At 37.5% G+C, this 22,378-nt stretch overlaps 1 protein-coding gene across 1 annotated transcript in view; it reads left to right on the forward strand.

Annotated features, from left to right (window-relative positions):
- The first annotated feature begins 2,785 nt into the window (after nucleotides 1–2,785).
- CNTN1 (contactin 1) overlaps nucleotides 2,786–22,378 on the forward strand; it is a 218,902-nt gene continuing 199,309 nt past the window's right edge. Inside the window, exon 1 of the mRNA XM_010707006.3 lies at nucleotides 2,786–2,822. The gene's annotated coding sequence lies outside the window, so the exon portion shown is untranslated. The remainder of the gene's footprint in view (nucleotides 2,823–22,378) is intronic.

A 22,378-nucleotide genomic window follows, 5' to 3' on the forward strand; every position in this document is an offset into this window, starting at 1 on the left:
AAAAGAATGAATCCCACATCATTTTATTTCCAACAAACTGCATATTGTAAAGAATCAGTTTGTCATCAGTTCTACAGAACCTTTGTTGAAATCACAGATTTACATTCCATTGGATGAGCTATTCAAAATTTATGTTTCCCACTTAAAAATTCAAAACAATCACTCTGCTGGTTCTTGGCTTTCTTCAATGCCTGTGCTTAGTGCGGGATTTCTAGAATGCCTGTAGTCATCAGTTACTTAAGGTAATACTTTTTAAAAGGAGGAGTACAGAAAAGGAAGATGACAAAGACTTGCTAAAAAAAAGCAAGACTTGCTAAAAAAAAAGCTCTTCCTAAAAGCTTTAGCTTTTATATGTCCCCCTGCTACAGGTGATTTTTTTTCTGCTTTTACATGTTTCAGCGTGTGTGCATGTGAACAGACTTGACCTTGCAACCCCTTTTCTGAAAATGTCTGCCTCCTCTCAGGTTATTTTGTTTTTTCTTTTTTTTTTTCCTCCCACATTTTAATGTCGTTACCTGATTACAACATTTAGTTTGGAAGAACTCTGAGTCCTTGGCTGCAAAAATAAGAAAACATGCTCAGGAGAATTGGGAAGAACACACTGACCTCATAACCATTGTCTGAACAGAGAAAATCTCAACGGTCCTTTAAAAGCAAATTCCCTTAAACTATTTGCCAGTACCATTTATCTCCTTTCAGCTCTTCTGTAGCTTAGTGAAACTCACAGCCATGCAGAGTCTCACCAGATAACACCCCAAAGACACAGCTTGTATTTGTTATCTTTGTGGGTGTAGTGTTTTATCTTCTGTGGACCTGTTTGATATGGGCTTCTTTGTACTCGTATGGGTGATTATACTGAGAAGTGCCCTTAGATGTTAGGATGGAGAACTGTGAGCACGCTGGTTTTGTTCATGTACTGCATTGTGATCCTCTTTTTTTCTTCTTTTACCCTGGTGCTTAAAACAGGTGTAACTGTCAAAATAGCAGAATACATCTTGAATAATTATCATGGATGCAAAGGAGCAAGAACTCTACTGAGTTTCATTCTGTGATAAAAAGATCTAATATCTAATTCTGTTTAAATTCATAGGTAATGATGTTACTTTTTGCATAATGCGATAGATTGGTAGTCTTAAAATACTCATTTAATTTTGAATAGGCTTTATGTTATTCTTCAGAATTTTGGTAGCTGTTCAAACAGCAGCATTCTTTATTGACACGTTTGGACAGATGGTTATCTTGTACAATATGTGCAAGAACGTTCTTATCTCAGAAATGGAATTTCAGCTTTGACTGTTGAGAGCTGGGGTTTAATGTTCATTTTCCTTGGAGAAAGGTCTTTTGGTTATCGTTAGAGGTAGTAGATGAAAACTATTAAAATGGAAGAAGTAGATCTTTTTTACATTAAGTTTTTGAATTTCTCACTAACTGGAGTAATTTAAACTTGAGTGCATAACGAGACCTGATGTCATTGTTTGTTGATGCTGGCACTGTCATCATGAGGTGGAGTTTAACAAGTCCCTGGTCAAAAATTTGCATGATCAGATTTAATGAGAAAAGAGGTGATGATGCTATTTCCATTTGTATTTGCATATGATTCTATTCAACTGGAAGATGGTTTTGCCTTTTTTTTTTTCCCCTCTGTAGATGTGAAATTAATTTTGGTATATCTCTCTCTGAAACATTTACTTTTTGAAAGAGATTGCCTTTTTAATGATTCAGTAAATATTCAGAAGACCAGATTTGAAAATAACTGTCTCTTATTACATCTTCTAATCAAAAACTTTGTGCTTCTCAGCTGGATATCTCTTAAAGAAAATAGAAATCTTTTCCCAGAATGCTTTTTATATTAAAACAAATTTGACATAAATAAATTTGAGTGAGATGGCTGCATAGCAGACAGTTTCCACTGTTCCAAGGCACAAAACATTTCCATTGAATCAAAATGGATGTAGTGTTATATAAATAATTTACTATGTAATTATTTAAAACTTTACACGACAGATTTGGAAATTTATCCAACCTGTGTTTTTAAATAAAAAGGAGTTTGTTGCTATTTCAACTCCTTGGAAATATGTTTCTGTCCTACCACACAGAGGAATGAAAGTCCATTTACAGACATTGTTTATAGTTTCCTATAAACTGGAATTTAGTAAGAAGTACCATAGCATAATGAAACAAAAGATTCATAAAAATTAGTTGGCTGTACAAATAATTAGTTGTTTCCTTATTGATATGTTATTGATTCACTGTCACTGGTAAGACAAAAGTGGAGGGAAAAGTAGAAGAGTATTTGTTTGACAAATGTGGTTTCAAATGTTAAATTTGTAGATGAGATGCTAATCATACATCTGCTCATTTTAGATAAACAAGCATGAATATATGTTATACAGGATTTTATTTCTTCAGTCATTTCTAGTTTTAAGTAATTGTTTTGACATTATCTACCGATGTGCAGGTAGCAGTTGTATCTCATGAACAGATGTATTTTTACCCAAGTACATGGCAATCCAGCAACAAGGAGCTTCCTAAACATGTGATATCAGCTAATGTTTTGTCAAATCATTCACAGTGATCTTATAATCAAAAAGAGAACGATGGAAGCTTGATGTTTGAAAAGGAAAAAAAAAAGTCAATTAATATGCTGCTAATCTTGACTTGAAGTATGGAGAGTAAACAAACATGGATAAAAATTTACCTGCTATAAGCCAATGTAAGGCAGTGTGGAAGCAGTGTTCTTTTGCATTCTTGTAATTGTGATTATTTTTAATTTTTTTTACTGTTGCAGATAAAACTGAGAGATTCAGCAGGTGAACGATGTGGTGAGTCTTTTTGGTAATTGTGTTACTTGGTAGATATATACCCTAAGTAAGTAGCAATAATATTTGTGAACTGCCATTACCATCCTTAAATGTTAGTTACTTATTTTAATTCTGTACACATATCAGAAAATTACCATTTTTTCATAGTTTTATGCTAGAAATTGTTCTAGTAAACAGTAGTAACATACTAGTTGCAGCACACTAAAGGACAGAAACATAGTGTTTTCGAATGCATCAATGGCAAGTGATGAAGTTCCCAGCTCACAAATACACATACTTCCTAATGTAACTCTAAGACTATCAGTGTGATAGTGTGCCTTGCTCTCAGCTGTTCTGAATAGTTGTCAAAAGCAATCCTTTAACATTTGCTTTTTTTTTCTTTGATAGAATAATAGGATTATGGGTTAAACACTCATGTTTCTAACATGCATTTTGTTTTCTTTTCAGTCCAAAAACTAGCTCTGATTTTTAGTTATGATTTGTTTCATAATGAAACTGTTAATCTTGTTCCAAAAATGGAGGAGCAGATTCTGCATTGATTTGTTCAATACTGACCTTCAGTATGCAAATATCAAAGTTTTCTTTAACTCCTTACGAAGTGTATGATGAACCAAATATTTCACATTTTCTTTTGGAAATATTTAGTCTAAAATCAACAAGATAGAAAGTGGTATGTTTTCTTTTGTCTGCTGGTGGACATGGTAGGTAGCTCAGACCTGCCTCTTGCTCCATTGGTGATTTCATCTGCAGAAGACAATAAAACCTGCAGGAGATTGGATGGCAGTGTTCCATTGGGCAAGTATTGCTAAGGAAAACCTCCTTCAGGGTGACAACTCTTTTATGATGGTTACTGGAAATGGAAAACCCGGAAAATGTACAGATCTCAGTTTCATGTACATGCTCTGCAACCTTTTTTTGCACTGTCATTTAGGAGAAACATTGATTCTGAAACCACTGAGCCATTCAAGCTTTCAGCTCCAGTACTGATGAGATTTGGGCCAAATCTTTAATGTGGAAAGAGAGGTACCTATTACCTACGCAGTTTTGTTTTGTAGAATTCTGCTGGCTGTTCAAGGTTTTAGCAAGCAAGGTGGTTTTTCTGTTGGTGTTGTATAAGGTACATTTTGCAGTTAAATGTCATGTAGTCATTGCTTCAGATACTGGACAAATATCCAGGCAATATTAGTACTTTTTTTCCTCTCTAATTCTTCTAGTGATGTACCTAGTAAAAAAAGGCTAGAATGCTCAAGAAAAGCATTCAAAAGGAGCTATACCACAGGAAATATGCACAAACTGATCATAATTGCCTAAGTGTACTGCTTGTAATGAATGGAGACAAATTACTCTAATTATTTCTGGTCAAGTAGATGAGTCACAGCATAGTGTTGTAATGTCATATTCCTCCATTCACAAGGGCATTACAATTTCTTTAGAAAAATACCATGTTAAATTACAATTATATGTTGTCAACTGGCTTGTCTTTAAGAAAAGTAAGTACTTTACTGAACTTAATTTTTCTCAGTGTGGTTTAACTTCCTAATGCTAGCAGCATAATACTGTTTTTTTAGTGTGTTTTTCCATTTCTGCTCTTCAACAAGTCTATAGTGAGTCTTAAAGGTTTGCTGTATGTCAGGTTGAGGAAAGTTCTTCTAGAATTTTCTTAAGTGTTACATTATTCTGCATGACTTGATTCAATTTACCTAATCTAATATGAATAAACTTTTAATTCTAATAGTGATTCTACTTTCTAGCATCCAAGCTACTTTTGTTTTTTGCCTTGGGATGACCAAAAGGACTGTTGTGTTTAAAGTGACATTTCATAAAGAAATTAATCATCTTGTAAAGGTGTGACAATGTGGATGGAAATTAATGCTGGTGGAAAAGGTAATCTGGAACCAGAGAATGACTTTTTTTTGTAGCTTGAGAACCATACATATGAGAATGGAAGACACAAAGCGCAGTGGCTTTAGTGTAGTAATCTGGTTGCACAGTTCTTACCAAATAAGTGTTTTTATATATAATCACATGGCAGTCCATAATTTGAACGTCATCTTCTTTTTCACATGAGCTTTCGTGTTGCCACTATATGCAAATTGCAAGTTTATTATTTCCAGTTGCTCTATAGCTTTAAGACAACATCAGCACTGTCAGCAAGTACATCTCCCTTCTGAAGTGTACCTAGGCAAGGTGGCTGTTGCACAAACTCACCAAAATTAGACAAAGGTCTAAATAACCAAAGAAAAAGGTGTATTTTCAAACTGAAAAAAAAAAAAAAATTCACAAGTAGACTTAAGAGTCTTAAACTCTAGTTGCTACTAGTATTTGGTTAGAATCAAAATCTGTTAACTGCACAATTTTTGAAATACTGATTCCATCAAGTATGAAGTGTATAGGAGCAGTGTTTGGTCTTGATACATCTTGCTGGAGCTCTTCTTAGAGACACATGCATTGCCTCTGTGCTAGCAATCAAAGAGTGACAGGAAATACTCTTCTGCACAGGGACTCAGTTGCCTGTAATGGTAACCTGTTTTTGGGATTTTGGTCTGAAAAACCTAGAAACAACAATAAGAGTAGTTCAGGAATTGATATTATCCTGGAACCATTTTCTGGGAGACAGCTTGAATGTTGCCATTCTGCTGTAGTATATAAAGAATGGTAGTAGTGTGGATATGGACTGCTTAAAACCTTGACTTGATTTCTGTGTCAAGCAGTATAAGTGAGGGTATCTTTAATTTCCTAGTGAAGACATAGCCAAAATAATATAGAATAGGTTGAATGACATGCTAAGTTTAAGCAACTGAATATTTTATTGATTAGCCAGAGCTACAATAAATGTGACACACTTTTTTGAAGGTCTGAGAATCTTATTATACCAGTGTCTCCTTCCTATTCCTCCGAACCATATTTTATATAAACGTTATTTGTCTTTTGTTCTGGAAAAATGTCACCAGGTCCTGTGTTGTTTCTAAACAGGCATCGATTCAGCCTGATTAAAAAAGATGCTTAGGACGTATGAGGTCACGTGTGATTGCTCCAAGTTAAGAATTGAGACTGAGCGTTACTTTCTTTGATACCAGACAAAATTGCCTGAGCTCAGGCAAGTGTGGGTACATCTGCCTAGACTTCTGCATACTAGTTGTGTTTCTCTCTAAGATTTAATTGTGAAGCTGAAGAAAGCTGTAATGGCCAGCCATGGAATGACTCTACACCAGGCTTTCATCTTTCTCAAGGGAGATCTTCCCATGAATATTGAAACTCCTTCTGCATGAAAAGGAAGAAGACTTTGAGGGCTTTTTGACTCGCATCTGTGCTTCTGATGTAACCACCTTTTTAATTATCCAGTGGCACTTCCAAACTGATTTAAAGAACCATTAAATGTAAGTGTGGTATCAAAGCATGCCGCAAACTCAAAAACAAGGTTACACAAATAGTCATGCTGACAAGTCAAGTTGAGCTTTTGTGTTAGAGTGCAGGAGGAACTGCAGTGTGTACAAGAGAACAACATTCCAAGGGTAATCCTTTAATAGAAAAAGGTATGATAATTGATTTCAGAGAGCAGATTCAAAGGCAAACAGGGTAGATATAGTGTGTATGGGTAGATTTAACTATATGGATCATGTTACTTTTAATGTGTGGATTCAGTGAGATTGATGGCCAATGCTCAGCCCTCAAGAGATCATAGAATCGTAGAATGGTTTAGGTTGGAAGGGGCCTTAAAAATCATTTAATTCCAACTCCCCTGCCATGAGAGGGTTTGCCGCACACTTCTGCAATATCAGAGCACCAGCCAACCTGGCCTTCGAACTCTTCTGCAACTTCTCTGGGCAATCTGTTTCAGTTCTTTACCACCTTTTGAGAAAAAAATTTCCACCTAATTTCTAATTTAATATCTCTTTTAGTTTAAAGCCATACCTCTTGTCCTATCACTATCTGCCTGTGTAAAAAGTCAGTCTCTATCGTGTTTATAATCTCTCAGGTACTGGAAGGCTTCAGTGGGGTCTCCCTGGAGCCTTCAACTCTCCAAATTGAAAAAAAAAACAACCCCGCTCCCTCAACCTTTCTTCATAGGAGATGTACTCCAGCCCTCTGATCATCTCTGTGACCCTTCCCCGGATCTTCTTCAATAGTTTTACTTCTTTCTTGTGCTGGGGGCTCCAGGCCTGGATGTAGTATTCCAAGATTGGGCTTCAAGAGGACAGAGCCAAGGGAGGCAATCACCTTCTTTGCCCCACCTGCCACATTTCTTTGATGCAGCCCAGAATACAGTTGGCCATCTGAGCTGCAATGCACACTGATGGCTCACGTACAGCTTTTCATCGACCAGAACTCCCAAGTCCTTCTCCATAGAGCTGCTATCAATGACGTCTTCTCACAGTCTTTATATTACTCTGAGACTGCCCTGAGCCAAGTGCAACATCTTGCACTTGGCTTTGTTGAACACCATTAGGTTCATGCAGGCCCATTTTCAAGTCTGTCCAGGTCCTTCTGTATGACATCCCTCCCTTCTATTGTATTGACAGCACTGCTCAGCTTATTGTCATCAGCAAACTTGCTTAGGGTGCACTTGATCCCACTGTCCATGCCATTGATAAAGATGCTGAAGAGCACCGGTCCCAGGACAGATTGCTGGAGGACAACACTCAAGACTGGCTTCCACCTGGATGTAGAACCACTGACCACAAAACTCTGGCTGTGACCATCTAACCAATTATTTATCTATTGAATAGTCCAGCCTTCAAATCTGTATCTCTCCAATTTAGAGATAAGGATGTGGTGTGAAATCATGTCAAAGGCCTTGCACAAGTCCAGATAATATCAATTGCCTTGCCTTTGTCCACTGATGCCATTACTCCATCACCAAAGCCCATCAGATTGGTCAGATCCTTGCATAAGCTTTATGCTTGTAATAATCAGAAGGGGAAATGGCAGATCCCAAACTGTGAGGAAAGAGAATAGCCACCTTCTAATCTGCAAGAACCACATCTCTTTTCTCAACTCAGTCCTAGACTGCATCAAGCATCCGTAATATTCTCCAACTTGAGTGGAATGAAGCTCTTTGTCTATGTGCTGGTTGTAGGATTTATGATTATATTTGTGAATATGTGTCTTCTGAAATCTGGGAAAACTCTCCAATGCTGTGTTAGAAAGTGGCATTCCATTATTCCTCACGATATGTACCAGGCAACTTGACAGAGTGCATTCTCTTGGAGTTCAGGGTCTACATTTAAACAGTTAAGACATACATATGCAGTACATTGGCATATATATTCATTCTTTTCCAATCACTCATTAATATTTACTAATATCCCTCAGTGCATGCCCAGTTAGTTGCAACTAGGCTGGTCGTATGACCACTCAGTTTATCCCCATTCTTCCATCATCAGCTTCATCACAGAGACGTTTGTCTGACCTTTAGCTGTTTTTTTCCCAATTTGGCAAACTTCCATTGTTTGTTAGGATATAGTGAGCAATTTCCAAAACAATATATGTGAAAATCTGAGGAAAACATCCTTGCACCTGGTGAAATGCAATGATAAAAGTAGTCTGTTATGACTCCAGTGCTTCCTGTGAAACAGAATCATTGAGGAAAACAAGGCTGTTCACACAGTGAGCAAAAGCAAAGTTGAAATTGAAAGTTTTAGAACTAGCACTCATTGATTCCTTTTGCTAAACTAATATGTTAGTCCCCAAACCAATATACTGATCCCTATTGCTAAAAAAAGCAACCTTATCAGATAAAATAAAATTGCACTCTATCATTTAATTCCATTTCAGTTTCGTGTTTGTATATTTTAAATTTTCTTCACCTAGTTCTCTAATTCAATAATTTATTTCAAAGTCAGTAACTCTTTGCCTAGGGCTTGCTGTCTTGGATATGCCTTCTAGAGAGCTACAGGTTGTGATCCTTTGTTAATTTATCAAGTTGTCATTCTAGTTTTGATAAAAAAAAAATAATAATAAAATTCAAAGCAACCTACATCCCATGCAAAGGTAGAGAAATATAGGTACGTAACAGCAGGTGCCTATTCCACTATCAGAGGCATTAGCATTTTTAATTATGCGTGAGCTAATTTTAAGCTCACTTAAATCTTAATTGGTAAGAAAGCAGACTAGGACAGTGGGGCTCAACAATGAATGCAGTCTTCCTGGGGTTCTCGGCAAATTCTTGAGCAATTAACCAACAATTTCTCCCATGCTGCCACACTGATGTTGCTGTCAGCACTGGAAGTAGATAGTGTAAATATGCTGCAATTATAATTTTAGGTAAATCATATAAGTAACTTTGGAAATAGTGCCACAAGCTCAAAGCATTGGTTTGTGTAAAAGACCTGTTACTGAAAGCAGAATGTTGCTGTTTTCTGCCATTTAAAAAAAAAGGTTTTTGTCCTCATCTTCAGGATAAGTACTGTAATAACGAGGACAGTGCTGCATGTGGATTTTGGTGGCACACTCCAATACACAGAGGAGACAAATCTTTTTGTAGAGTTATACTGAAGAAAAATTATGCAGAAGCTACAAATGAACATTTTGGGAGAAAAGGGTTCCAAGCTTTTTTATAAAGTCATGCATCTCTCTCCTTCCTTACCCAATAATGCACAACAGATTGCTTGTTTGTGGAGTATGGGGTAGGATTGTTTTTTTTTCTTTGTTTTGGTCAGGGTAAATAATTTGCATATCCCATTGAACTGTTCAGCTGTATCATTAATCTTATGAATTAGATGTTCATTTGAAAGCAGTGTCAGCATACAAGTATTTTAAAGTAGGTCTCGCCAGCTTTTCCACTTTCTTAGGTGAAAAGATTCTCTAGAGCAATGCCAGTATGTTTGAACAAAGGCTACTCAGGAGGCCAAATGTAACTGGTATAGAAAAAATTCTATTTGGTCTTGGGAAAATTATTCCAGAATTTAACATTTATCCTCAGTGAAAGCATTAGTACTTAAATCTGATTAAAAGTGAAAGGTATACTCGTGGGGTCATCCCTGATGACCACTAAGTTCAAGCCATTCACTTAAAATACATTTTGTAAGTTGAGTAAGAAAAGATGGGAAATGCAAAGAGGATAAGAAACTACACAGGCAACAGATGGATATTTTTGGTATATTAGTTCCTGTTAATTTTGTTACCAGCTGTATTTGACGCCCTGGTTTATTTTTAAAATGTCAATATTTGCTTATTTATTAAACTGGCTGATGTTTACTGTATCTTTTGAATTCACAAGAATTATCATGAAATACTTCAGGCTTTGCTTAGATTTTTATTTGTGTGCCATTTATTGATGTCTCTGCAGAGATAAATGCCATAGTAAAGTGGAACATTAGATTACCTAATTAAGCATTTCAGAGGGAATATGTGCTAAAAATAAAATTGATAAATGGTAGGAATTCACTGTTCTTAGTACTTATAAATGTGTAAAATATAGAACATAACTTCAGGCTTAGAGTTGAATAGGTTTTATTTTAAGAGCTTTATTTACAGCGTGCATCATCGCGGGGAGGCTTTCAGCAATTTCTTTCAGACTTGGATGAAGCCCAGTAACAACTGAACCACTTAGAATCTCCCAACAGTTTAATTGCCAATTATCTCATTTTTTATGTGGCCTTCAGTCTTTAGTAGGGTACTTTGTGCAATGACAGGCATGGGAGTAGTAGTGATCCCTTCTAGAAATACGATTTCCAGTGTTTCGCATGCAGCATGACTCTCTGAGGGCTCTCTGACATTTGTTTGCCAGCAATGATAATACTGTCCATTGTAGTTTTGCTGACAATCAGCAAAATGATTATGAATTTTTCTAGTATTGTAGGATTGTGTGGCACATGACTGACAGCTGCAAAAATGATATAATTTGGGCTCCATACAAGCATGCAGCTAAGTGCTTATTAATAAAGCAACAATTATAAAGTAAATATTGTGATGACTTAATGTGCCCACAAAAGTATGAATCATGTTTCTCTTGAAAGTGAATGGTGAATTATGAATTACATCACATGCCAAACAATATTAGAAAAGAATATGACAGATAGATGTACATGACTAGTACTTTTGTTGATTTAACACAATTTAAAGTTTGTTAATCTTGTGAAAATGAGATTCTCCTTCTTTAACTAAAGAGTGCTCCATTAATGGCATTTAATACTCCATCAATCTATAAAATGAAAAAGCCTTAGGATTTCCTCGACGGAAAAGAACTATGATGTTTTGTGTGTTGAAAGGTAATTAACTTAAATACCAGTAATTGCAAAACTTAAATTATTGAATGGTGACTGCTAAATGGGAAGTGTGTGTATGCATGTTTCAGGATATATTTTAATGTGATGTCAGTCAAAATGTCAGTGTTTTCCTGACATGTTTCAGTGTATGTTAAGTACTAAGTGTTGAAAGTTAAGCCCAAGAAAATCACATGAACAATTTGATATTTTTGGTCAAAAATAACAAAGTAATTTAATATAAAATACAGATTTCCTATGCGTGTGTTTCTATATAAAATGACGTACTTAGTGTCACTTGTTGGAGTCAAATGTTACTTGCAAAAAAATTAGTAATAAAAGCAGAATAATGTGTAAGGCTTCATGTTGACTTTGCAAATTGAAAAGATATAGAGAATTTCTGGATTTTCATACTTAACTTTGATTCTGTGTAGACAGGTTAATGAAAGAGTCTGTGAACAACCCCTTGATATTGTCCTTTGCCTCCAGATCTTTGATAAATAATTTCCACTATATTTCACAGAAAAGGGAAAAAAGATAGAACTTGGTAAAGATGCTTCATAATTTCTGCAAGTAGAGAATAATTTTCGCAGATTGCTGGTTTCTTTTTGAACTCATTAGTCTATGTCATGGAGTTCAGCCAGTAAAATGCTTGTGAGTCAATTATTGCAACTTACGAAATTTTTGATTATCTGGTTTAGCTGATAGATTGCCTGACACATCTGTCCTCCCTCTGGAGAAGTATCATTCATTGACTAACACTAGACTATGAGTTCCTTGGATCAGTCATTTCACATGCTATTACATCAGTATTTTTTTTTATGGTTAAATACGGAATGCAGACTGTTTTTTTGGAACTTTTGACAGTATTTAAAGCTATCCTAACTTTATTTGTCACTAAAAGGGTGGTGAGGCACTGGAACGGTTTGTCCAGAGGGATTGTGGATGTCCCATCCCTGGAGGTGTTCAAGGCCAGGTTGGATGGAGCACTGGACAGCCTGATCTACTGGGTAGAAACCTTTGCACAGCAGGACGGTTGGAACTCTGTAGTCTTTAAAGTCCTTTCCAGTCCAAACCATTATCACAGAATCACGGAATGGCCCAGGTTGGAAAGGACCTCAAGAATCATGAATCTCCAACCCCTGTGCCACACGCAGGGCCCCAGCCTCCACATTTAATACTAGACCAGGCTGCCCAGGTCCCCATCCAACCTGGCCTTAAACACCTTCAGGGATGGGGCATCCACAACCTCTCTGGACAGCCTGTTCCAGCACTTCACCGCTCTCATAATAAAGAACTTCCCCCTGATATCCAACCTAAATCTCCCCTCCCTCAACTTAAAACCATTTCCCCTTGTCCTGCAGTTATCTACCCTTTCAAAGAGTTGATTCCCCTCATGTTTATATGCTCCCTTTAGGTACTGAAAGGCTGCAATGAGGTATCCCCACAGCCTTCTTTTCTCCAGGCTGAACAAGCTCAGCTCCCTCAGCCTGTTTTCATAGGGGAGGTGCTCCAGCCCTCTGATCATCATTCTGTGAATATTTTATGCAAATTGATGGAAGTATTACTGGTAATGGTTTGCAATGCGTATTGTACAAGAGTTCAAAGTAAGCTATTACTGTGGCTTATTTTTGGTCACCAAATCATGTGAAGTGCATGGTATTATTAGTGCTTTGTTTTGCTACCTGCAGGAAACTACAAGTTACTATTTACTATGGTTGAGTACATTACTACATGTGTGTATGTGTATATAAAAGTGTCATTTAAAAACACTGTCCGTTCCTTTTATATATACACTTTTTTCCTCACATATATTTTCTTGAGTATTTTAAATCCATTGTAACATTGACTTAGTTTATGATATTTCCATTTGTTTATCATAGAGTGATCTGCTTGTTTTCTTCCAAGGTTGCCAGGAAATGTAGTAAATATTGGCAGAAAGCTCTGAGGTGTAAGAGACTACTGAAGAACAGAGATAAAGCATTAGATGGAGGTGCTCCTCAGGGGTCACATGGAAAGCACATTTTCCTTTGATAAAGACACTAGATTCAAACAATTCCCAGTTTTTCTTTTCCCTCACTGGTTTCCAGTAGTTAATGAAAAAGTGACAATATGCAATGTCCTCAGCATAGTACAGTTAGTTTGTACTATATAGCTGCAAAACCTGAGTAAAAGTTGATACTTCCAGTATCTAGAGAAATTGTCCTCTAATGTGTTCCTTAAAGTTTTCTTCTTGGTATTGTGTTACAGCTAACAGTTGTTGTAGCTCTTGAAAAGTTTTCAAAATACTATCAGGTGAATTCGTAAATTACACTTGAGCTCCTGAGGGAACATCAGACTCCTTTACAGTTGAAGTACCTAATTCAGTAATCTAATGAGCAAGGAAAAGCATTTGTGCTGTAAGAATTATTAAATAAGATACAAGAAACCCAATCAAGTTACTCTTATGTTGCACTGTTATAATTTCACTTGACTGACTGTCTTCTCTAGTGTTCATTGACCTCCAGCTTTCCCTGCCTATTAAATCTTTTCAGATGCTTGATTGCTAGACAAATGCACTGTCAAGTACCTTCAGAACACACAGAAGAACTTTCTTGCTTTCCTTTTATATGTATTCCCTTTCCTTCCAGCCTTAGCCTTCCTCATTAAGTGTAATCTCTTGAGAATGTCTCTGTGAAGAGTTTGGAAACTGCTTTTGTTAGTTCCCCGGAAATGTTGTGAGGTATTTTTACCGTGTCTAACTGGGAAAGTGAGAAAAGGTTAGTATCAAGAATTACACTGAGATTACTTTCCATAATTAGTTCACTTATCTTGATTTCATCTTCCTTTTAACAGACAAGAGTTTCATCAGCTGAATCCCAAGTGCAAAGGACTTTCTTTCCATTAGGAGCTTAGAATCAGAAAACCAGGACAGTGCTCACAGTATGAAGCCATCCCTGACTGCACTGCTCATGGCAACCGGCTCCTCTGCATTCACAGGTCTTGCGAACTGAGAGGAAGTTTGGGAAGGTCTTAAGTATTTTGGTGAAACTCATCTAAATTAATTCAGGCATCTAAAAGTTATTTGTGTCAGCAATCAATTCTGAGTTAATCCCTCAGAAGGGAGAAACAGACATGCTAATAGGAAGACTAATTTTCCCTCCTTCTCTCCTCTGAACCTTAAGTGAGTCTGAGGGGCCCGTGTCCGACACATCTATTTAAAAAATATATGGACACCCTAGAATGGGTGTGGTGTTTTCACTGACAGATAGCTAAACTACATAGCTCCACTCTCATTTCCCCTCCACAGAAGAACTGGGGGAGACAGTACAATGAAAGCAGGCTCATAGGCTGAGATACGACAGAGTTCCCTCACCAGTACCGTCATGGACAGAACAGACTCAGCATAAGGAGATTAATATAATTTATTGCTCATTGCTAACAGACTAGAGCAGCGAAAAGAAAAAAACACTAAAAACACTTCCCCCATCCACCGTTTTCTACCTTCTCCCCCCGAGCGGGGCGGGGGAACGTGAAACGGGCAGCGGTCAGCCCGTAACGCTTCATCTCTGCCGCTCTTCTGCTCTCAGTGTGCCCGAGCTCCACAGATGCCGTCCTGCCCGAACTGATCCCGCGCGGGATTCCCACGGGCTGCCGCTTTCCCAGCACCGCTCTAATGCGGCTCCGTACCGCGGGCCACATCCTTCAGCCACTGCCCCACACGGGTCCCCACGGGCAGCAGCTCCGTCCCGGGGCTGCTCCTGCGGAGATATCCACGGCCGTACCCCTCTGGGCCGTATCTGCTGCTGCTCTTCGGCCCCCACCCCGCGGCCGCAGTTGCGCCTCCGTGCGCCTCTCCTGGGCTGCAGGGAGCTGCTGCTCCGCGCCCGGAGCGCCTCCTGCCCTCCTCCTGCGCTTACATTGAGAGATTGCACCTTCCTCCAGTTATTCATTTATTTGTTGTTATTAATTTTTTAAGAGCAAGGTCCACATTACGGAACGTGATTGTTCTTATTCACTGTAAGAATTTAAATCAAGTTCGTTAAGTAGGACGCAAGCCCAGCTTCCCACTGCTTCATAGGTGAGGATTGTAGCATGCCAGCACTGCTGTGCCTTGCCGCAGCCCCGTGTCTCCCCATGGGACCCGGTGGCAGAGTCCAGCTCACGCGGCGGCTCTGCTCTACCTCTCTACAGATCTTCCATCTGACTGTTGGAGTGGATTTCCTTTGGAATACAGAACTAGGCTAGAGATGAGTTACGCTTTATTTGTACTGAGCCTTACTGATTGCTGAAACAGAGCAGTGACACAATATGTTGCTACTCATGTTTTCATTTCAAATTTTAAACATGCTTTCCTAAATAAAAGCAGTCTTTAAACTTCCTGAAATAGTTTGCATAGTCACAGTGTGAGCAGTCACACACTTACTATCTTCTAAACTGATAAATAAATGTTTATTTCCATTTTTGCCCTTTTCGAAGAAACTTCAGTTTCATTCCACTGATGTAGAAAAAGGAAACAGCTTGAACTTTATTTTTTGATACTGCTACAAAGTCCCTAAATGAGAAACTAGAAGCTTTGAAAGCCTCTCTTTAGCAGAACTCCATGAAGAGTTTTCTACTTACATGTGCTTTTATCTCTGCTTTCTGTGCTGAGTATTCCTTGATAACTCTGCTTCAGAGTGAGAACAAAGCTATTACTATATTCTTCGTAGTCACATGTTTGTGAATGATGAGCTGCTGGTGCCAGTGCTGGCTTTGTTTTATGTTTATTGGTCCATGCTGTAGTGCTGTTGAGCTTGTCCTGGATTTACTCCCTCGACTCAGAGGAACACGGTGTAAAGGAGAAACTTCTGCTTGAACAACTTCATGGGTGAAAACTGTTTTCAGCTTACTTTACTGAGAGCTCAGCAGGAAAATGTAATTCTTCATCCTTAAGAAAGCATGTTAAATGTTTGATCTTATCTTGCTTTGTGTAGCGTTTCCAGTTGCCTTTCTGTTGCAGGAATAGTCCCAGACCCCATGGGGGAGGCTCAGGCAGTGTCACACTGTCACATTCTGTCCCGGCAGTCTGAAACTTCATTACTGTTCTTCCCTCCTGCAGGCTTTCCTCTTTGGGTTTTAGACAGGAGATTTCAGTTAATGCAAAACGGTACTCAACTAGCCGTGTTAGAAATGAGAAATACCTCCATTTTACCTGGATCATTTCTCACTGGCTTGCTTTACGTTGTATAGTCAGTGAGGTTTAAAATACCATTTTCCATGTGGTCATTTAAAATGCTTCTTTGCTGCTTTTATATGTCTGTATAACATTGCGGGTACTTGTACTTAAGATACCTATTTGATTGTAACTCATATTTCTCTTTTAAGCATAAAGAAAACAGAGGTCAAAAATGGTAAACTTTTTTCTTCACATGCAAAACTTTACAAGTTTTCTTATGAAAGTTGTTGACTTCACTTTCTAGAGTGTTTTATGGTAAATGGATATTAAAACTGCTACATTTTATAACTACAAGAAATTCAATCTGCATAAAAATATAGTATTTTTTTAGAAAGGTAATTCGTTATTTTAAAGGAAAAATTAAGAAGGTATTAAAAATTAAGACTTTTCAGAGCCCGTAAACACTTTACTTTTTGTCTGTTCTCTCTAGGTGATTTTATTAGTATGTAAATTCTTTATTTTACTGCATCAATGATCTACGATTGCATTGATCTTTAAATAAATAAAGATAATTCAGATAATTAAGAGTTCTTTGATATTCAATTTGAATTTTCATTCATATAGTGTATTGCTTTGCTGCTGAAAAAGGTCAAGTTAAATATTTTTGTGTGTCTGATGAGCTTCTGTTTTTTTCTTACTGGGCTTTCTGAAATTTTCTATTTGAAATCTGAAACAACAGGGTCAAATAGCAGTGAGGTAGGGATTTTATTTGCGTAAAAATGTAATTGTTAAACCATGTGTGCTGCCTGTTGAAGTTGTTTAGTAGTAGGAATTTATTTTAAAGTAATAGGTGAGTTATTACTAAATAATGTGTTTTTCTTCATCATTGAGTTCTTGCGTCCAGTGAACAAAAAGTGTGAAGCGGGCAAACATTAGATGCATTAGTTCAAATATTATGTGCAAATGTACATAACAAGCGCATAAAAACATGCAGAATTGTTTTTACTTTTTTGTTTACTAATGGTAGCTACAAGAATACACTAGAACAGAAATTTTTGTTCTTTTGTTTTATATGAGCTACTATAATCTTTTTTTCACCCATATATTAAGAAAGAGGTTAACGGGAGAATAGCGTTCTCTCTGAAATGTGTTGTCTCTGCTGAAAGAGATTATTAGATAGCTTTTCCATTCTTTTCAGATTAGTTTGTGATCTGACATAAAATGTTGCTATTACAAGTTCCATAAAAACATTAGGTTTTACTGAGAATTTATTAGTCTAAAACCAGCCTATTGTCATCTTCAATTATGACTTTACTAAATAGGAAATCACGATCAATTGAAAAATGAATAGTTTTTAAAAAATGGTTTTTCTACCCCATTGTTTTTTGTTTGTTTGTTTTTCTAATTTTATTTTTAGTGTCTCAGGGCTTAGTAAATATGAAAAAATACAGACTTTCCCAAGCTGCATTTGCTTTTATTTTAGTAGGTTGTGCAGAAGTGGAAGAATCATTCACGTGTAGCTCATCTCCTCTGGAAGAAACTGCTAAAATTAGGTAATTTTCTGTTTAACTAATTAAACTTCCAGCTCACCACCCCTCAGCTTGTGGTGAATGAAGTGTACTGCATTGCTGTTTTCTAAGTACAGTAGATGCTATGGAGATTGTGAAGTTAGCCATTGCAGATATCTTTGTAATTAATGAATTGTGAAAATAGTCAATACTTTTTCATATTTTATTAATTTAATGCATTTTTCAGTATTAGCAAATGAAGCAAATTGGTTATGCTTTTTTAAATGGTGTAAGTGCTTGGTGTTACAGCCTTTCTCTCTGGTAATCAATTTGTGTGCAGCCTCCTGGGAAGGCTGCACTCTTGGGAATGGGGGGAATTGCTTTCTTTGCCTTTCTAGCCTGGGAAACTTGTGGTCAAATGGAGAGCAGAACAGAAAGAGAATTAAGCGCCCCAAGTGAGGAAAGGGAGGTTTTCACCAGCACTAATACGTGTTTTATTAAGCTCTTAGTAGGTGAAGGAAGCTACCTCACTGTTCATCTCTTGCTATTGCTCAGTCCAGTGAGACACAGGATACTGAGCCGAGAGTATCCTTATTTTTGGATCTTCTTTGAGAGGGAGCAGTTCCTTGAAGAAATGGTGTTGCTGTGCATTGGCATTGTGTAGTATGCCATTCCCACAATCCTAGTTGTTCCTCAAGCTCTCGTTGTTTTAAAACACAGCCTAATTGTAGCTGATGCTATCGTGCTTGGTAAGCATTTGAAATGAGATCTGTAAAGCTGCCTCAAAAGCCTTTCTGAGGTTGTTGGCTCCATTTCTGTTTTTTTCATCCTTTCCTCTTTGTTTTTCTTTCTGCTTTTTAAAGTGTGAAAAAAGGAGAAACTTTACTGTGCAGATCCAGCAGTGTCTTCATAATCTCTCTCCACTGGCTCATTTTTTTTTCCTCCTTGGAGGTAGCAGACTTTGGAGGGAGCTTAGTTTACCCAATTTTTAGTCTTAATGACAGAGCATATCTCATGTGAAGGGTTCAGAGGGAATCAGCTTTACCTACCATCTGAAGTTTGATGTTTTGGCACTGGCCATTGGGGGAGATGAACTTGTTTGCAGAACTTAGAGCTGTGTTTTCATGTGCATGGCTTTCAGGGTCTGCCTTTCCATCAGGCCCTGCTGTCCTGACCTGCTTACCACTGTGGGCAATGCTGTAGCCCTGGTCCACTGCTAGAGCTCTGATATGCAGCGTCTTCACAAGCTGCAGTCAGCTGGTCCGCAGTGTTTGCAGTCCTATGTCTTCCTGAGACTGGACTTGCACAGCTTAGATCAGAAACATAACCTGGTTTGTCAGGGGATTTGTCAGAGAAGCTTCTTTATCCAGAATGGCTTGGTAGCATAACACTTAGTACCCGCTGCTGAAGAGCTGCTTGAGGGGCCTAGCTGGCTAGCAGCTCAGATCGGAGCTATGTTTCTCCATTAGGGACATTCTGGTCCCTGCATTATGCACCACGTGTCAGTTAGTGTCTTGGGTGCAGTGTATTTTCCACTGGTTATATACTTTCCCCATAAAATAAATACGTATACACACTATAGATGGAAGCACCTGTGTTTTCAACTGCGTATCTTCAAGAGCTGTATTTGGACAGTAACACCGATGTCTTTTATAAAAGTTTTCAGTCTTTGCATTGAGTACATTCATAATGTTTATCAGTTAAGCTCATTGTTAGTCCAGTTGCACACCTGCCTTTTTAAGCCTTCATGCTTAATTTGTTGCTGGCTTTTCAGTCTGCCTATCCTTTTTCCTCACCCCCACAAGGCATTTGAGATTCTTTAGAAGCTCAGGCTCAAAGCAGGGTCAGGGATTGTACTTAAAGCTGTTTAATGCTTGCTTGGGATTTTGCCAGTTCCTATGCAGTTTCAGTTTGTGAGGAATCTTCTTGCTGACACCTTTCACCTGCATTGTAGTGCTCTTAGCCCTGTGCCAGTTGTTATTTGGAGCGCTAGTTCTGTTGTTGCTGTTTACAAGCACTTCAGATTTCATGAAGTATTACTAAATATTTCAAATCATATGTTTTATTGCTGAAATTACAGAGAAACAGCCTTGCAGAATTTCACTGTAGGTGTCCTTGTTGGCAGATGTAACTGTATAAAGCCGTGTATTCATTGTTGCTGTTTCTTCAATTTTGCCTTCTCTCTTCTTTAGTGTAATTTTAATAGATTTGACTGCTTAAAGTTCCAGTATCTGGTATTGGTGATTTCTAGAACTGCAAAGATTCCTCCTTCTTTTTGTCTGGAAAACAGAAATATCATAGAAAGTTTAAGTATATGTGTATCGCTGTGTTGAAATGTGTTCCTGTTAGTAGTGGCTGTGGCTCGCTTTCATTTTCCAGGAGCTGTGACCTGATGGGATGTACTTGCATAAGAACTAAATTATAGGAGTTGGCTGCATGTAGTTTGACATGAAGTACTGTTTTGTAATATTATAAGTGAACAAAAATAAATATCAGAGAAGTTAACTGCTAGAAATCATTCTAAGAAGGAGAGTTTTCTAAGTGGGAATATTGCTCAGTAAACTTGCATGGTTAAACAGGATTTCTGCTCCAGAAACAGAGAGATGAATTATATCCTTTGTACAAAGGAAAAATTATCCTTTGTGAGAGGCGATTTTCTTTGCTATAAATCTGCCCTGCCACTGAGAGAGAATATCTGGCATCCTCCTCACTCTGAGCAGGGTCTTATTGTCTCATGTTAGTATTAGCACTTGAAAACTCACAGTGATCTGAATCATTCATTGTATTGGTGCAGATAAAAAGGGATCAGAAATATCTTGAGATGCTGGTTAGAACCAGTTTAAGCATAGATTAGGTGTCCTCTTGCTAATCTTAGTCCTCTAAAGCTGTGCATCTAGTTAAACAGTGAGATGGAGGCTTCTCCAGAGAGGAGCCATTCCTCCAGCTTTTGAACAGGATGTATAAAAGTCATGCAGATGACTAATTTGAATGACTAACCTGAAATCTGGCTTTTTTTTGCACAGCAAAATTTAGATAAGAGTCATGTTATGTTTCACCCTTTTAGTCCTGATGCTTGCATGCATTTAATAATCCACTCTCTCAAGGAATTCTAATTTTGACCTTATCAATTTCATTTAATTAATTCAATTGATCAGCAGGTGACAGGAAAGAGAAATTTGTTAATAAACTCTCAGAGAAACAATTTAAAGGAGAAGATAAATTCTGTTTATTGAGCTATCTTTTTAGAGAAAATTTCCTGAAAACGCCGTTCATTTCTTGCAGTGGGCAAAAAGTTGTATCCTAGCTGAGCTAATTAAAATTAATTTTGTTACCTAGATATTACTGCTAGAAACTTATTTGTCTTCTGGGTTTTTTGTTTGTTTGTTTATTTGTTTGTTTTTTGAGAAAAAAAATAACAAATGGAGTATGCATTCTAATGTTTTGGTCCACAAGTGTGCAATCAGAGTGACTTATGGACTGGAAAATTAATTCATGCTTAGGAGCTATTCATGGAAATGTGCTCTGGTGAGTCATTTGTCAGTGTTGCATATATACTTCAGTATAGAGGAGGTTATTACTTTATGGTTGAATAAGAGCATATTTTGCCTAGAATTTTTGATGCATAATAGCATTTCTGAAGAAAATTGACTTAACAAAAAATTCAGGCCGTTGGTATTCAGAAAACACTCATTCTGTTGTTACAACTGCTAACTGATATGCTATTCAAGTTTTACTCACATTTAAAATTATTCTTGGTAATCCTGTGATTCCACCTTAATGGCCTGTGACCATAAGTTATTAGTGCATTAAGTATCTATCATTATTCATAACTTCTAAAGAACAATTTAAAATGGGTGGTTGCACTTTGCATCTGTTTTTGTGGAATAATAAATATTAATTTAGCAGTAAAGAGACCATGTTTACCAGGCAGGAGAAGTCGTTTCAGTTTTGGTATTTGTACTCAAAACTTCTATGACATAGCACAGAGGTTTTAGGGATTGAGAGCCCAAGCACAGGGTACTACATGCCTACATGCTTATTGGTGAGTCAGGGTAGTAAACTAGTTCATTTTAATATTATTTCTCATTCTTTTAAATTATTCTAATAAGTAAATGAAGAAATACAGCCAAGTAAGGGCTTTGTCTAAGACAGAACAACTGACCTTAGGTACCTGAGTCCAAAGTCCCAGAACACCAGTGATACTGACAACTTTTATGTGACAACCCATCGTGTGACTCACAGGTTGAAGGTGCTTACCTTTCTCTGTGCTTCGTGGTTCATATTAGGAGCCTACACAGTGGAATGGTTGTGCTTGTAGCTTTGACACTCTCGTGAAGTGCTGTAATTGCAGGTAATGAGTCTTGTTTGAAGGTTTCTTCACCTGAATTCTCTGAAGAGTTCTGTTTCACACGTGTGCAGGGGATGTGCCTCATAAATCCATTTAAAAGCAGACCTGTAGAAAAATCCTAGATTATCTCAGTTGTTATTTTTCCTTAAGAAACAAGCAGGGAATATGGTGTGTAGCTTTTTATGCAGAGCACTGACCCAAGAACTTGAACATCTGTCTCTAAGTGCAATGAAACTGATTGTTTTTCTGCTTCTCAGAGGAGTTCCTAATCTGCTTTGTAAGCTAAATAGAGAGAGTAGTTAGGAAGAAGGGGATGACTCCCAGTATTGAAAATATATTATTATGGTTGAAAGCAAGAT

This window comes from Meleagris gallopavo, chromosome 1, assembly GCF_000146605.3.
Source record: "Meleagris gallopavo isolate NT-WF06-2002-E0010 breed Aviagen turkey brand Nicholas breeding stock chromosome 1, Turkey_5.1, whole genome shotgun sequence".
NCBI classification, from domain to species: domain Eukaryota; kingdom Metazoa; phylum Chordata; class Aves; order Galliformes; family Phasianidae; genus Meleagris; species Meleagris gallopavo.